Consider the following 15,969-nt stretch of genomic DNA (forward strand, 5'->3'; position numbering starts at 1 on the left):
GGCCTCAATCAGGCATGTTTTGGCTGACAGGTCCATTCTGTGATGATAAACCTCAGCATGTCACCATTACTTCATTTAATAGTTAACAAACAAACTCCTCTGGGAGGAATTTCACAAATGTCTCTTTTCTATATCGTGCACAATATTTTCTTTCTTAAGAACAACTGAATGCTTTGTAATAATCTGTTTTGACAGTAGTTACGTAAAAATACTGTGTTAAATATTTTTAGTCATGAGAGAGTATGGACATATGGGTACAGTTGTGTGGGTCTTGTCTAATTATATGCATTATACGATTTACCATTGTTGGGGACCATCTTCCATTCATTTAATAATGTTTTTGCAAATTGGCAGATAGCATTTGGGCTAAAATACACACAGGATATTTGCAATGAAAAAGGAAAAAAAAAAACAACTCCTCTGCCTTTTCTCTCGTGTAGAGCAATTTGTCAAGTAATTAGCCAACCTAATTAAATTTTTGTAGCACTAATCAAACGAATATGCTAAAATTTTCTTTGCACAGCCAGTTTGCTGTCTGCTTGCATTTAACTTGATGGTTTGAAAGGGGCCCTACTCAGTCTGCCACTCCACTTAATAACCTAATTTGCATTTTATATTGGTAAATCAAATTAAGCACCAGTGGCTTTTAGTATGATTGACTGTGGTCAGGCCTGTTCAGATGGGACTTTTTCACAGAAAATTAGGCACATTTTAATATGACTGAGGCTGTGCTTTCTGTGTTCAGCAAACTGCATTCACTCAGCTAATTAAAAGTGCTCCCCCCACCATCCCGCTCCACTCCCTGCATATGATAGATTTACCCAGCTGGTGTGTCCATTTTCTTTTGTACAATTTCTTGATGGAAGTTTTTATTCCTAAATATAATAAGATTGTCGAAGCAACACTTCAAACCAATTTGCATGAAACATATAAACAATACTTTGTTAGAAAACAATAACCTTGAGAGGAGGGTGCATCTGTGTGTAAATACAGGTCCATGTGAAGGCTTGAAGGTTTTAGTTTACCTATTGAGCAAATCTCAAACTTAGACAATTTTCAGTGATTGGTATATTATCAGTAACCAATATGGATGTATCATGCCTCATGCCATGTTAATGAAGACTTTCTACTTTGCTCTTGTTGCTGTTTTAATAAAATTATTCACATTTTAGGAAGAAAAGTGGTATAAATATAAGCTTTAAAACCTCCCTCTTACTCAATAAAAGCAAGATTCTTTCTTTAGTCACAGTTAACAATATAGTTTATCCTTAAATGGATATTATTTCCAGTCCACAAATGGGAAAAATGAGACAGAGAGATTAAATGACTTGTCCATTAATACAAGCAGATCTGAGATTTGATTCTCGTTTTCTTGACTTTCAATCTGTGTTCTTTACAATATCCCACAGTCCTTCTGCATGTATTTTAATACCAATCACTTTGTTTCCTAAATGATATTTAGAACACCCCATTAGAAAAATGACAAACTTCTTTGGAATAAAATAATTCTTTGCACTATTTCTCATTATATAGTTTTTATTTACATTAGTAGGATTGTCAAGAAGCTGGTTTTAAATCTCTTTAGTAAAACTTCACTTGCTCCTGCTTTTAACAGCAGCAACAACAAAACTTTGTTACACACTAAGGTATATTTGTTGTAAGAGAACACTTAAAAACTTGAGGAAACCAATGGTCTAAATGCCACATTAACTCAAATCTTCAGCAAATGAGCAAAAAAATCTTCCTCACCACATTTGTAGAACACTCTTTAGTTTGGGACTTCTTTCTGGTCAACTATACAGCCATCAGAAGCTTTGGAAAGAGATGGAAGAATGATTCTTAACACACTAAGTGTTAAGATGAGAGAACAAAATTATGTCTGGAAACCTAAAGAAAAATGTGCTACACCATCTTACCTAACCTTGGACTCAGACTTTTCCTTACAAGTTCAAAATAAGTACACGGATGAATACCGTGGCTCCAACTATCTTAAAACTGATCAGTAAGATAATTCCTTAATTAAAGAGACAATTAAGATTATGAAAGAGATGAAGTCAAACATGGCAATCACTAGAGACACACTTGGGTTTTCTATTTTAATTAAGGTAATGGTGCACATATTCTGAAACCTCAGTTCAGTCCACTTAAAAAAAAAGTCATAATTCTGAAAGAAAATGCAAGAAATTATGTGATGGCAGTGCTTGGCTTAAAGGAAGGCCAAATTCAAACTTCTAAGTTGCTCACATCTCCAGAGGTATCACTTTGAAAAGTTGTATCTAAAGGCTCTATGTCCCATGCCTCACAGCAGAAGCTGCTCTTACTGATCTTCTGGAGTAATAAATCTGAGGACTTCCTCTATTTTCCTCTCTATGTGCTACAGAGCTCTCATTGCTTTTTTTTTTTTTTTACTTCCTATGAACACTGTATTCATTTCTTTTAGCATCTTCTTTTTATAGATTGTCAGTCCAACATCCGTTTAAAATGTTCAGACCAAAATTATACATACCACTCTTACTATTTCTGAGCATGAAAATCTTATTGACATCATATTTTATGTCAGAAACACATTAAGTGGTAATATCATTATTATGTTATAGCAATCGAATGTCACTTTTTTCTCTAACTAGGACTGCACACTTTTGTGTTCTATTGCCAAGAACTTACGGATGCATCCAAACATACTGAGGATTAACCAACTTTAGAGCAAGCAATCATCCATGTTTAAGCATCATTACACATACTATTATTCTTTCTCTAGATTGTTAACATGAAGTTGCACTTTTCATGTAAAAAGTCACTCATTAGCTACATAAGCTTATTAATTCCTTCCATTCCTTCATCAAAGATTCCTATATATGTATAGTTATAATTTTTATATCTATAGAGTTGAGTTTAAATGAGATGAGATAATATACATTAAGGTAGATGATATCTACAAATGGTCACATTTTTTATGACTTTGAAGTGTTGGCAAAGGGGAAGATTAGATTGAGAAGTATCCAGCAGTCAAATGAGATTGACGATTCAACTGGATAATACTCCGATAAGAGAATGTCATCCCAAAGATTAACAACAACAACAACAAAAATGCATCACAGTTTCCAGAGAAAACTTGCCCACTGATTTCGGTTTTACAAATTCGCAGTCATTTTTTTATCCCTTTGTCTTCTAAACTATTAAACTACTTAGTATCTTAGTATTTGCCTACCATAGATCAGGCAATGTGTTCAATTGTTTTGGCATGAATTACTTAGAACTTACTTTCTAGAATTTTCATGTTTCACAGTATCCAAAAGCATGCAAACCTGGGAGATTTTTTTTTTAAAGATTTTATTTATTTATTCATTAGAGACACACACAGAGAGAGAGGCAGAGGCATAGAGGGAGAAGCAGGCTCCACACAGGGAGCCCGATGCAGGATTCGATCCTGGATCCCCAGGATCATGACCTGAGCCAGAGGCAGATGCTCAACCACTGAACCACTTAGATGCCCCAATCCTGGGAAATTTTAGTTCCCCAATATTACAATGCACCAAAGTTTAATTGAAAGAGCACATGAAATCCTAAGATTTTTCTGAATTTTTAATTTTGAAATAATATATTCACAGGGAGTAGCAAAAATAGTACAAGAGAGATCCTGTGTATCATTCACACAGTTTTCCCTGATTTAACGTATCTTTTAATTTTATTTAAGTATAGTAAGTACAATATCTAACCAGGAAATTGACAATGGAACATTTAGTATGTATGGCTCTATTCATTTCAATACATGCCTAGATTCCTGTAACCACCACCATGATCAAGGTATAGGACCATGTCATCACCGTGAAGATGTCCCTCATCTGTAAAGATGTTCCTGATCTGTAAAGATGACCCATTTACAGTCACATAGCCAGGGTAATACTCGCTTCATAAAACAAATTTGAAAGTGTTTTCTCCATTCTCATGTTCTGGAAAAAAAAAATGTGTAGAATTGATGTTAATTCTTCTTTAAATGTTTGGTAGATTTCTACAGTGAAACCATCTATGTAGGCCTGGGATTTCTTTTTCATGAGTTCTTAAATGATGACTTTAATTATGTTAATAGTTACAGGGTCATTCAAATATGAATGATCTAATTCATATTGTGTCGATTGTGATAGTTTGTGTATTCTGAGGAATTGGCCCATTTCATGTAACCTGTGAAATTTATGTGTGTAGTTATTCATAGTACCCTTTTATTATCCTTTTGATATCAACACAGTCTGTAGCGATAACTCTTGTTTCCTAATACTGGTGATTGGAGTCCTCTCTTTCCTTTATCAGTAATGCTAGATATATTAGTCAGAACTCTCCAAACAAACAGAACCAACAGGATGTGTAAATATAGAAAGGGGTTTGTTTGTTTCTTTGTTCAAGAAACTGGCTCACACGATTGTGGATGTTGGTAAGACCAAAACCTGTAGGGAAGGCTACAGGCTAGAGGCAAATGTCGACATTGGAGTCTTGAGTCTGAAGGCCGTCTGGTGGCAGAGTTCCTTCTTTCTTGGGGATCTCAGTCTTTTTTTCTTAAGACCTGCAACTGACTGAACAAGGCTCACGCATGGTATGGAGAATAACTGCCTTATTTAAAGTCTACTGATTTAAATGTTAATCATATCTGAAAAATACCTTCAGAGCAACATCTAGAGTAGCTTTTTTATTAAAAACAAGCACTAGGGCTTAACCAAGATGGCATATAAAATTATTTGTCTCATTAAATGTTTGTCAGTTTCATTGATCTTTTTAAAGAATCCATTTTGTTGCATCAGTTTGATTTTTCATTTCTTTGATTTTCTCTATTTGTTTCAATTTCATTGATTTATACTTGTATCTTTACTATTTGATTTTTTTTCTTTTTTTTTTTTTGCTTTAGGCATATTTTGCCCTTATTTTTCTACTTTCCTGAGGTGGGAGTTTAGATTATTGATTTATAAATTCTCTCTTTTCTAATTGAAGCATTTCCTGCTATAAAGTTCTCTTACAACTGCTTTAATAATGTCCAGAAAATTGATATATATTATATTTTCATTGTCATTAAGTTAATTGTAATTTTTTATTTCCTCTTTGACCCACAGATTATTTAGAAATATTTATTTTTCAAGTATCTGGAGATTTTCTTTTTATGTTTCTTTTTAAATTTTTATTTTTATTCCATTGTGATTAGAGAACACATTGTATAATTTTAATCTTTAAATTTTTTGAGCTTTGTTTTATGAATCAGCATATGGTGTATGTTGGTATATGTTCCATGGGTCCTAAAAGAGAGTTGTTCTACTTTTTTTGGTGGAGTGTTCTCTAAATGTTGATTAGATTCTGCCAATTGATGATGTGACTGAGTTCTACACTTCACAAATTTTCTTTCTGGGGATCCCTGGGTGGCGCAGCGGTTTGGCGCCTGCCTTTGGCCCAGGGCGCGATCCTGGAGATCCGGGATCGAATCCCACGTCGGGCTTCCGGTGCATGGAGCCTGCTTCTCCCTCTGCCTGTGTCTCTGCCTCTCTCTCTCTCTCTCTCTCTCTCTGTGACTATCATAAATAAATAAAAATTAAAAAAAAATTAAAAAAAAAACAAATTTTCTTTCTGGTTGTACAATCAATTATTCAAAGAAGAATGTTGAAGTCTCTAACCATGATTGTGAACTGGTCAGTTTCCTCTTTCAGTTCCATCAGTTTTTGCTTCTTATTTTGCAGTTCTATTGCTTGGTTCATCACATTTGGAAGGCTGTATTTTCTTGATCGATTTACTCTTTAACATTATGTAATATTTGGCTCTGGCTCTGGTATTTTTCTTTGCTTTGAAGCTCACTTTGCCTGATATTACTATAGCTGGTCCTGGTTTCTTTGATTAGTGTTTACATTGTATTCTATTTTTTCCATGCTTTTACTCTCAATCTACCTATGCCATTATACTTGAAGTGAGTCTCTTGTAGATAATATGGAGCCAGATGATCTTTTTCTTAGCTTTTCTTAGTCTGTCTTTTAATTTACACTGAATGAAATTATTAATATATTAGGGCATAAGCCTGTCATTTTATTTTTGTTTTCTGTTTTTCTCTCTTTTAAAAATTTCTGTTTTATTTTTTTTCTGCCTTCCTATAGGATACTTGAAAAACCTTTTTTTTTTTTTTTTAAAGATTTGTTTATTCATGAGGGACACACAGAGAGAGGCAGAGATATAGGCAGAGGCTTCCTGGAAGGAGTTGGATGTGGGACTCAATCCCAGATCCCAGGATCATGTCTTGAGCTGAAGGCAGATGCTCAACCGCTGAGCCACTCAGGTGTCCCTGAAAAATCTATTAGAATTTTATTTTGACTTATATATAATGTTTTTGTCTTTATATAGCTTTTTTAGTGGCTGAGAGACGCATATACACAGTATGTATATACCCTGCCTATATTGAAAACCATGTCTGCCTGAGTTACAATTTTATTTCAACTTTCCAATATAGTTTCAAAAATTCAAGGGGAAAAGGAAAGTCAATCGTATTTATGCATATTTTAACTCTTTATTCTTTATCTTCTCTTTCTTCTTTATATTCCAGAATTCATCCCTAGATCATTTCCTTTCTACTTAGTAAACCTCCTTTTATTCATTCTTTTAGGCTACATTTGATTTGCTGGCTACAAATTCTTTTAGTTTTATTTTATCTGAGATTATTCGATTTTCTTTAATTCTTAAAGGATATTTTCCTTGTATATAGAAGTCTGGGTTGACAGTTCTTTTCTTTCAATGCTTCAAAAATAATGTACCAGTTCCTTTAGGCCTAATGGTTTCTGATGAGAAATCTTCTGTCATTCAAATTATTTTCCCCTTATAGGTAAGGTGTTTTTCTCACTACTTTCAAGGTATTTCCTATTGTACTAGTTTTCAGAAGTTTAATTATAATCTATCTTGGCATGAATTACTTTTTATCCTATTTGGTGTTTGCTTGGTTTCTTGGATCTATGGATTTTTGTCTTTTGACAAATTTGAGAAGTTTTTACATAGAACATATTTGCAAGCTTTTCAGTGCCACCATTCTTCTCTTCTAAAGGACTGTAAAGACAAGAATCTTAGATGTGAGCAATAATTCCATAGATCACAAAGATTCTATTATTGTTTTCCAATATGTTTTCTCTCTGATTAGACTGAACAATTTCTATTGCTCTAGCTTCAAGTTTATTTGCTCTTTCTTCCGCTCTTTGCATTCTGTGATTTAGTTCATACATTGAGCTTTTTATTTCAGTGACTGTATTTCTTGGCTCTAAATTTTCCATTTAGTTTTTTATATTTTTTATTTCTTTGTTTTATATTTCTTATTTCATTCATTTCAAGCGTATTCTTAATTTTTAAGAAAAGATTATATTTATTTATTTACTTATTTACTTATTTATTCGAGAGAGAGCATGAGGAGAGGGAGGGGCAGAGGGAGAAGCAGTCTCCCCAATTAGCAGAGAGTCCCACACAGGGCTCAATCCCAGGATCCTGGGATCATGGCCTGAGCTGAAGGCAGACACTTCACCAACTGAGCCACCCAGATGCCCCTCCTAAATATTTAAGTGAAGCATTTTTATGATGGCTACTTTTAAATCCTTTTCAGATGATTCTAACTTTTGTTTCACCTCAGCATAGAGATCTATTAATTGTTTCTTTTTTCTCTTTTGAGTGATTTTTGTTGTTGTTGTTAAAATCTGACATTTGGAGTATGTTATGAACATTTCAATCTTATTCAATTTTTTTTTTTTTTTTTGCTTTTTTAGGCATCCTCTGACAACACTCTGATGGAGAAAGTGAGGAATGCCAGTAGGTTATTGCTAAGTGGGTATAAAAGTCCAGGTCTCTTGCTCAGCCTCCATTGACACATTGGCAGGAGAGGGAGCCTGCTAATTGTTACTGGGTAGGTATAAGAATTCTGGTTCCTCATGTGGCCTCCACTGACACCATGGAAGAACGACCTCATAACCTCTGAAGAGTAGTAAAAGTTCAGACCTCCAATAGGGCTCATCTAACACAAGCAATGAGGCAGGAGTGTGGTTCCTCGTTATCTTTAGTTTAAGGTGGAAACCCAAGTCTAGAAAACCCTATGTGGTCTCTGTTCATACCACAAACCATGTTTGTTTGTAAAGAAAGGGAAAAGTCTAGTCCTGAACTAAAGAATTTTTCATATTTCTGGATGATAACTGCCAATTGTAAGCAAAAACAAACAAACAAACACTTGAAAATTCTTACCTTTTGCTCTGTTGCTTATTCCCTGGCACTCCCATTCATTCTTTTAAGGTCTGTTGCTCTTAACAGAGCTTTACAAATGTGAACTATATGACTAATTGTGGAATAGAAAAGCTACATAGCTTGTAAAGGAATTTCAGGTAATAGCCAGTATATGGAGAAAATATTTAGAAGGGCAGAGTCTTCCTTAATCCTCTGATATCCTCCCCTATAGGGAAACAATTCCAGTAGAGGAATCATTTTTATTTGATATGTGATAGTTTAGTCAATGTGTATTATTTAAATATCTTTTACTTTTTTTAAAACCAGGAATCCTTATGTGAATATTTCAAAGTTGCAAAATTATGAGTTAATTATAACAAGAATTTACTATCTAACTAAAAAATAAGTATACTTCAGAGTAGTATAATAAAACAAGAGACACAACAACAAGAGGCAGAGAATAACCAAGAAATAGACAAAAATAAAGTGGATAAGGCAGATCTGTCAATCAAAGGAATCACAGATCTGAGAAATGTAAATATCATGTGAATTCGTAGAGTTAGAGTATCACAGAGGAGAAGGTAAGAGTCTCTGATTTCATGAAGAATGAAATATGAAGGCCTTGTTTATGTTGTTTTATTTGCTCAACAGAAACACAATCATTTTTGGTCTACTTGAGATTCTTCTATTTTATTATTTTTTCTTCTTCATTAACAAAACTCACTCCCATTCTATACACATTCTATTTTTATTTACTATATGTATTTAATAATCATATATTATTAAATAATGTAATGCAGCTTTGTATATGTATATATTTTAATTTCATATATGATGTGAGGCTATAAATGTTCTATTTTTATGCTTTTTCACCCAATATTTGAGGATCTATTCATTTTACTGTGTGTCTAGTCCATTGATTGTAACTCCTTCATAATACCACATCGTTTTTATCTACCTTATTTTTGCTTATCCATTTCTGTAGCGATAGACCGTAGTTTGGTTCTCTGTGTTCTTGCTACCACCCCCCGCCACACACACACACACACACACACACACAAAGGCAACAATAGGCTATGCAAAAATTTCTCTGTAAATACTCAGTAGGAGAATCTTTGGATAATAGATTATATGTATACTTAATTTCATCAAAACAAGCAAAATATATCTCATGAAGAATTATACCAGTTTACATTGTCATAGGCAATGGTTAAAGAATTGTCTTTTCTTACATTCTGGGCAATATAGGCACTGTTTAAATTTCAATAATTGGAGGCATATAAATACCTAATTGTTGTGTTAATTTACATTTATTGGATTAGTTATGAGATTAATCATCTTTTAGCATATTTGTGAGTCATTTAAATTTCTTCCTTCTTCTTTGTCAATTTTTATACTGTTTCTTGTTTGCTTTTCTTACTGACTTGCATGAGTTGTATTTTGGATATTAAATCTTTGTCATTTTCAGAATAATACCTGGTACAATTTTAGATCAATATCAACCTCTACTCATGTTCTCAAAGCTTCCCATTTTTTAATAAAGTCCTTAATTAATGTGCTCAATCCTTCATTCTTGCTTTATAGTATGTCTTTTGATTTAAGGAATCCTTCATTATAAATTTTTAATTTCATTCTCGTTTTACTTTTCACATTTATGTTTTTAATTTACCTAAGTATGCCTTTTTATATGTTCAATGAATTTATTTTTCCTGTACAATGAGCTAGCTATCTCCAAATCATTATATTTGCTGCTTCAAATAAACATTTTAATGGCCCCTAAAATATGAAAATAGACAATTATGGAATAATTTAGGAACCAGAAGAAAACTAACATAAAAGGATAATTGTAGCAAAGAGGGGTATATAGTTTATAATATCATTATATCTTATTTTGAAATGACTAAAGCAAGTTCAAAAAACAAAAATGAGTTTTAAATGATAAAAATGATAAAATCATAAATGACAAAATGTAAGGTGAAGATCAAATTTGGATGATTCAAGCAAAAGTTTTGTTTTTTAAAAAAATATCTACTATCCGTATGTTTTGCATTTAAGAGGTGAATTTGGGACTTTGTTTACTGAGATAATTACTTTGATTCTTTATTTTATTTACTTATTTGGATCCAGACTCCAGAGAAGAGATTTTTATATATCTATTTGGATAAATTCTCTAATATTTAAACTCATTAGCTGAAGCTTAACATTTTACTTTGAGCTCAATTCCCAAGCATATTTTAGCCCCACTAGTGGATAGAACAAGTCTCAAAGTCACAAAGTTCATAAGAATCAGATATTTTAAATAATATAATCTAACTCTATGCATTATTAGAAAGGAGACTAGGGTAATTCCACATGTAATCAGGGATTTATTTATTTATTTATTTATTTATTTATTTACTTACTTACTTACTTACTTATGACACACACACAGAGAGAGAGAGGCAGAGACACAGACAGAGGGAGAAGCAGGTTCCATGCAGGGAGCCTGACATGGGACCCCATCACCGGTCTCCAGGATCAGACCCTGGACTGAAGGCGGTGCTAAACCGCTGAGCCACTCGGGCTGCCCATGTAATCAGGCTTTTAAAAAGATTTTATCTGAAAATATACTGAAATGAGAAAAAAGTATATTGCCTCAATTATCTGAATAATTGTCTCTATTTTCCTCTTCCCTTTGATAGTTTAGACTTGTCCTAACACAACAGAATAAATTTATGACAATCGAATTTTGAGCAAAAAGCAGGATTTAAGAGATATGAAAGTGTCATTAATTGAAATACTGCAATCCCCAAAGAGCTAAATCTTTTCAGAGACTGCATTTTTTTTCCTTCCATGACATAAATACACAAATTTATTTCACTGCTTTGTGTGGGAAAAAAATTCTTTCTCGATTTCAAAGTAAGTGCAATCTAGTGCTTCATAAAGTCACCTGGAGTGTTGTCAATTAATTAATTAAATGTCTTTCCATCATGGGACATAGTGTAGAAATCATGATATAAAAATTACCCTAGGCACAAATAATTCGCTTGCCTGACTTTGGAGTTTACTTGGTGGTTAATAATGATTTGACTATACTTTGTGGTCCTAGCTTAAAACTGTGTTTTGTTCTTGTTTTACATTAATAATTTCTTAGTGAAAAATGGAATTATTTCAATTTGTTAACTAGTTTTGTGAAGCTATTATAATAATATTTGCTAAATGGTTAGTATATGAAAACACATTAATAAAGGGAGAAAAGAAAAGGTCTCGTTGCCCTCCCTCAACAGAATTTACAATCTAATGGTAGACCCATACAGAAATAGTGGAATAGAATGAGCAAAAGTGACGGTAAAGATCATTGCTAAAATCATGTTTGGAATTAGCCACGTGGGAGCTGTGAATTTGTGTTACATTTGTGTAAAAATTGTGTTGCAGTATAACTATTAAAACAGCCATAGCTGGATGGTGGATGTTAGAGGGTGTAACCTTAGTTAGGCAATGAGACTATGAAGGTCCAGTAAAAAGGCCATATTTAAATTTTGTTGTATCAGCAAAGTTCATGGTTGAGTGCCCTACTGCTTCTAGAAACAAAAGACAAAAATAAATAAATAAAAGTAAAATAAACAACAACAAAAAAGGATTAAATGTATAATTATCTGTGTGCATGGGGGAAATGTTCTACCCAATTCTAGTATTTCCAGCAGCAGGAAAACTCAATAGAAATATAAGACCTTAAGAAATGCCCACTACACAAGAAGTTATTTATAATTTACTTCTAGAAGAGATAGTTGAGTTGGATCCTACTCATTTAATTCCTGTGACATTGTGAGCCTCAGACACGAACTGTGATTTTACTTGCAGTCTCTAGATTTCAAATCCTATCTCTCCCTACCAATGGAGAATATATTCTCATATTGAGCAATCCCTTTTGAGTTGTAAGTAAGTATTCCTCAGGATAGATAATTTCCACATTGGGAACTACAAAAATGCAGTCCACCTTAGTGATTCTAAGTCTAAACAGGCTGCATTCCCATCCCATGCCTTTGGAGATTGTTGTTAAAACAAGATTGATTGCATTAAAGTGACCTTGTCAAGTTCATAAATGTGTCATAAGGGGAACGAGTAAATCCAATAACTATGGATTAAGGTACATGTAAGTGGAAACTTTCTAAGAAAACTTGATTATAATGTTATATATTATACATAAGTCTATCTATGCTCACTACATCTTTTAGATGTAATTTTTAATGATATTGCCAAATGTTTATGATAGGGCTCTCTGACATTCTACAACTATACTATTTCTGCTAGTCTTGACATTCCAGAACATTTCTTCTACTACATAGTAGGACATATTTACGATTTTCTAAAGCCATGTAAAACTAAAGGCCCTGTGCTCACAATTGACCCCTTCTATTAATCCCCAGTAACAAACTACCCTCCTCAAGGTAAATACTTTCCTGAAAGCAAAATATGCATACTGTCAGCCCACAGTTCACATGTGGTACTGCTGGCCAGCAAGCCCAGCTGGCAACAATCTGTGGAGCTGAGTCATAATTAATCCATTTTTATATAACACCTGCCCACTGGTTTTCTACCTTCCCCCTATTTCGGATTACATTATGTCCCTCCCAAAAAGACATGTTCAAGTCTTAATCACTAGTACCTGTGAACTTGACTTTATTTGGAAATAAAATATTTGCAGATGAAATCAGGTTAAAAGGAGATCATACTGGATTAGTATGACCTAATTCCAATGACTTGTGTCTAAAAACAGAGAGGTTTGAAGATGCAGAAATATGCAGAGGAAAGAAGGCCTTGTGACAATGGAGACAGAGGTTAGAGTGATACAGCTAACAAGCCAAGGAACAGCAAGGTTTGCTGATCGCCACCAGAAGCTAAGACAAAGCAAAGAGTTTATTCTTCCTTAGAGACTTCAGAGGAGGAGCATGGCCTGTGGTGGCGAGAGAAGAAACCATCTTTAATCCAAACGAGGATCTAACCCGAGTAAAGGCTGGATTGCAAGTTTTGCAAGGCTCAGTTGACATCTGATTTTTCCTTGGACCTGGCATTCCTTCCAGGACCCAATTCCTGGTAGGGCCTGAGTGCCAATTTTTGCCTTCTCAGCACTGAATGGCTATGAAAATGTCTCTGTTTTTTAGAAATCTGAAGATTATTTTTATTAAGCCTCTTACTCTGTGGAGTTTCAGAATTCAACAAACTTCTTGAAAAAGAAATCAGCCAGGTACTTAAGACCTTTTAAATACCCCCACTTCTTTTAAAAGCTATTTCATCTGCATATCTGTTTTCTCCAACAGGCTTCTTTGTCCCTCAAAGTATCTCTTTTGTCTAAATAAAGCCTGAATTTTCACTTTCTTGCCTAAGCTTCAGAGAAGCAAGTAGCTTCCCCCCACTGGCCCCCTTCCAAGGAGAGGTAGTTATAAATTGTCAGCTCATGTCTGATGTCTCCTCTCACTGGAATATTATCTCTCTAACCCTTGTTTTGCTTTAGCAAAACCTTATACCTTTAGATATATGATTTTCTTATACCTTTAAATATATGATTTTCTTATACCTTTAAATATACCTTTAAATATATGATTTATTTATACCTTATAAATATACCTTTAAATATATGATTTTCATATTGTATCCAGTATTTCTACTTGTTCTTTTTTTTTTTTAATTTAAGGTATTTATTCATGAGAGACACACAGAGAGAGGCAGAGACATAGACAGAGGGAGAAGCAGGCTTCTCACAGGGAGCCCACCAGACTCGATCCCTGGACCCGGGATCACATCCTGAGCCTAGGGCAGATGCTCAGTCGCTGAGCCACTCAGGTGTCCACAGTATTTCTACTTGTTCTTGATGGCACTGTTCATCTGAAGCAAATGACTCCATCCTACTCAGAAGTTTCCTATTCCAATAGCTTTGCTTATCAACTTCTAGAAATAACTCTCAGATTTTTATCTCCAGTCCTGAGGGTCCTTTACATATTTTAATGACTTCACTTATTCCTCATTAACTCAAATATGCATCAAGGACTTATTATGTACCTATATTACTTCTTTCTTAAATATCAAAACCTAATTTATTAACTCCCAACACCTCCTTGAGATACTAGGCACAACCTCCCATCCGAGCAGTTACCAAGTCAATTAATCCATTACAGTAGGTCTTAAGTGCATTTCCTTTCTTTCAGATATCATTCTCAGTGCTCCTACCTCAGTTCTAGTTCTTATACTATCTTTCCTGGATGAGCCAGTCTTGCCTTCTTTATTGTATCCTATAAAAGAACACACGTGTGATCACATCATTTGCTTGCTAGGTAGCATTCAGTGAATTGGATTTCAGAGAATGAAATCCAAATTCATTACTCTGGTTACTACTAGAGTCCTCTACTATGTCCCTAATACCCTCCCTGACCTGGAGAACTCCAGGTTTCCACATCCTGTCTTTGTCACCTTGAAGCCTCTGAAGTCTTGCCATTGTCTCTGCCAAAGTCCTCTTCAACTCTTAACATCCTCTATGCTCAGTCCTGAGCCAGACCAATATTCTTTATTCTATAAAACTTTAAAAGATTTATACCCAGCATATTATGGTGAGAAAAGACAACCAGGCAGAAAAAGAGCACTATCTTTTTTTGAACAGCTATAATATTTTGTTTATATTTCGTCATGATGTTCATGACGAACAGCTATAATATTTTTGAACAGCTATAATATTTTGTTTATATTTCATCATGATGTTCCCTATTCTGGACTTCAAAAACAAACTGAGTATTTTCTTTTTTTATTAATTTTTTAAATTTAAATTCAATTTGCCAACATATAATTTATCACCCAGTGCTCATCTCATCAATCATCATATGGTTTCACTCACACGAGCTGAGTATTTTCAATAAATAATGTGCTTTTCTCTTTTATTAGAAAACTTAAAACTTGAGCAAATAATTATTTGTTCAGCTCCCTCTATCAGCCTGGCCCTTTGCTCTTCCCCTGTGATTCAGAACAAAATTATCCTCTGATCTCTAAAGAGGCATATAGATTATTGCAGTTTTATTTTAATAATCATTAAGTTTGATCTTGATTTCCTAGATCCAAATGGTTTCAACACATGAGAGCTAGGCAATGTCCTCAATATTCTCTAATATGGTTTCTGTTAAAAATATCAGTCAATTCTACCTTTTGTAAAGACATCCTCCTAGATTTCTTACCCAATATTGGACTTACACATACCAAACACTCATAAGTCTTTCCCCCTACTTGTCTAGGCACATTCAAAATTAGGATCTTTTATCTGCACTGGTTTCTTATACATCATTACTTCTTTTCATCCTCCTTAGATAAACGTTGTTTAGGTCATTATTTCTGCTCTGAAGTAATTTCTGTGCCAACCTATTTGAGCCATTATTTTGCTGCTTCTTATAAAAGATATTATGGGTCATTTATGAGTGTTTTACAAACCCATAGTTTACATAGAGAGAATTTATCTACTACCAAAAAAAAGCACATTCATTAAAATAAGCTTGTAGCGAGTGAAGGGCAGTATTTACACACCTGGTTTTTAGCATAAATACCAGAGTTCAAAAGATATATTTGAATTTAATGTATGTCAAAGTATTGAGTTTATTAGTTATTTAACTTGACTTTCAGAAAAAAAATTATATTTGTCTGCTAAGGAATCATTAGTGTGCTTTTCCCTACTTCTATTTGTCCTTTCTATATAGATTTGAGTTTTAGAAAGATACAGAGAGAATTGGGAAAAAGTGTGCAGATTAA

The sequence above is a fragment of the Vulpes vulpes genome, chromosome 4 (genome assembly GCF_048418805.1).
Source record: "Vulpes vulpes isolate BD-2025 chromosome 4, VulVul3, whole genome shotgun sequence".
NCBI lineage: Eukaryota > Metazoa > Chordata > Mammalia > Carnivora > Canidae > Vulpes > Vulpes vulpes.